We start from the raw sequence: 3264 nt of genomic DNA on the forward strand, positions 1-3264 counted from the left end.
CAGAGAAAATTGACGAAAAATAAGTCAATTTCAACAAATTTATGAATACCTTTCAAATTTAAAAATGAAATTTTCTAAAATTTGCATACATTTATTTTAAACATTAACCAATTGCACGTTCACTCACTAGTTTTCTATAAAGGATTCTAACAAATTCTTTTTTTTTTAATAATTTTTTAGATGAAAATGTGAATGAAGTTGATGGTCAAAATGAGGATATAAATCCATGCCCTATTCGTGCTTCAAAGCATAACGCTGAAGGAAGAACCAACAAAATTAGACATCAACGTCCCCAATCCAATAATGAGAGTCTCATTGCCCTATCAAGCATTGTTGAATCCTCTGACAAAATTGCTAATGCTATGGAGATTCAAACAACATTAGATATGCTAAATCATATCAACTAGCAATTAGTTCTTGAAAAATTACAAGGCATGAACGTAGACAAGCGTGACATAATGCAACTCATGAAACTACATAGATCGGATAAGAGTCTAGCTAGAGTATTTGTGAGCCTGGCCGATGAAGAATTCATGCGTAGTTTTATATTTGAGAATCTTGGTCGTGATCCACCTCCACTACTTCAAGATGACCTCGGATAATTCAACATATATACGTAAAAGTATGGTATTTATATTGATTTAAATTGCTACTTTTTTACAATAGAGATTTTTTATTTTATTTTTGTTATTTGTAATTCTTATGTTATACGCTGTACAATTCTGATCATTATTTACTGAATTGATTATTTGATAATTACTTTTGATTGGAATAATAATTAATTCAAGTATATGAGTAGAATCTGAAATTGTCAGGCCATTTTCCTTATTTGTTATAAATTTTATTATTTTCTATCACATTATTGTTGAAAATGTGACTTTTTAAAGATCATAATCATGGTGTGCATACAATATTAACTTAATTATGAAGATGCTATTGTATAGTATTTCTAAAAATTGATTGACAATTTCCATGGAAAAAGTGGTAATTTCCATGGAAAAAAGTGGTTGTCAAACAACTAAACTTGGAAAAAATGATCATTTCCATAGAAAATAATGTCTATCAAACACCAAAAGAAGGAAAATTGCAACATTTTCCATATAAAAATTTAATTTAATCAAACACATACAACTAATAATTTCCTCGGATATAATTTCTAGACAATTGAATTATCTAGAAAATATTTTATTTTCATGCAAATTTCATGCTTGCAATTAAAAGCACCCTAAGAGTTGAACTTCAGGCAAAAAATGAAAGATCTGGAGCCTCACGGATTGTGGATCGCCTTCTATGGAAATTTTTTAAAGCACTTAAAAAACTAAGAATTATTTATAGCTATATGAGAAACGAAAGTTTTGGGAATTATATTATACATTTGTTGTCTTTATTACATCTCCAATTTTCAACTTCGAGGTTGATCAAGTAAATTTAATAGAAATTCACAAAGCCACTCTTTCTTAGTGTGCATTTTAGCCATATTATTTTGAAAGAATGTATTTTGGAATAGTAGATTGACGGAGAATGTGTTGTTAAAAAATAAGGAAAAGTTATAAATTCACGTGTAATATTATTTTATTGAAAAATATGTAATTGAAATGATATCAAATTATTGTTTATTAATGTATTTTTTTGAAAGAATGCGACTCAAATAGAGCGTTAATATATGCACTATGATATATTTATTCAATAACTTCCATTAATGGAGACTATGGTTAAGTGGGGAGAAGTAAATGGAGCAATTCTTTATTATACAGATAATCTTCGATTTGCATCATGCAAAACGTAAAATCTATACTATCAAACTTGCATTTTTCTAGAACGCTCCTTCGTTTGTCATTGCTCTCAATCTAAACCAAAACATCTAATACCAATTGTTAAGAATTATAAACACTAATTCTATTTCACTGAAAGCAATCAATTCGAAAAAAAAAATACATAAAAGAAATAATAAAAATATATAAATAAATAAACAATCAAGAACAAGCAAGATTTAGAGATTCACCTTAATGTGTGATTACATCATCTCCCACCACTGCGCTACAGTAATTCAATATGATGAAAAAAGTTTACATGAGATATGCTATTTTCTCTAACATCTCTTCTTTTCTATTTGATGATTGATAGTAAACCTAAGGACGACTTCCTATTTATAAGATAAAATAGGGCAAAACCAATTCCTTAATAGAATTTTTCAAGAATTTAATTTTACTACTTAACAATAGTTCGGACTCCAATTTCTTAATATAATTTTACAAGAACATAAATTTCTAAACAGTCCTTAATAAATTAGGCTCTGCATTTTAACACTGGAGACCTCTTTTTTTCATGGAGGAAAAATGATGCAAATCTCATTTATATTCTTTAATCACGGAGTCAAATGAGTGAACAAGTCTACATTTAGTTTTGTGGAAGTCTTGAGTTTTAGCCATTGCTTGGTAGAGATTAAAATAAGATTTTTAGTAAATTTTGATAAAAATTAATAAAATATGTAATTAAAAAGTTATGAATCTCATGAAATATATTGTTAAAATTAATTGTTGATTTTAATTTAGGTTTCAATTATATTTTTAGCAATATCAAAGAGGGGGCTTGATATGTAAAATCAAGAAAGGCCGTTCGTTTTTCTAGATTATATTAATATGTATTTAGTGGATGCTTAGGGTTTCTAAGGGCCCGTTCAGCATGTATTTTGCTTTTTCTTCCTTTAGAAGAACTTTTGGAAGAAGTTAATTTTTGAAATTATTTTTAGAAAAAAAATCACATTGGTCCAACTTCTTTTAAAAGATTTTTTAACTACCCGAAGCACTTTCATTGAATTAGTCAAACAAGACCAGATGCAATCTTTGAGTCCCAAAAGTAGTTTTTGAAACTTTCAAAAGCCATGTCAAACAGGTCCTGAAAATCATGTATAGAAGTTAATGCTCAGTATAACCTATAAAGTATTTATGCACCTAAAAGGTATAATATTGCTTTTAAAGTACATGTCAAGCTTTATAGTTTATATATCTCCCTCAGTCCCATAAACAAGATTTTAAAATACCAAATTTTCATTTTCCAAAAAAAATAATGCGTTCGGTATTTGAACCACTAAGGCTCCATTTGCAATTTTCGTGTAGTCCGCATTTCTTCAAAGGTTACTCAAATGCCAAATACATTTTCTTTGCATCCACTAAGGCTGTTAGACAATAATGTGTTTGGCATTTGAATCACTAAGGCTCCATTATCAAGTTTTAACATTGTTCAAACTAATGCATCATATTGTCC

Source organism: Olea europaea, chromosome 9 (genome assembly GCF_002742605.1).
Source record: "Olea europaea var. sylvestris chromosome 9, O_europaea_v1, whole genome shotgun sequence".
In the NCBI taxonomy this organism is placed as follows: domain Eukaryota; kingdom Viridiplantae; phylum Streptophyta; class Magnoliopsida; order Lamiales; family Oleaceae; genus Olea; species Olea europaea.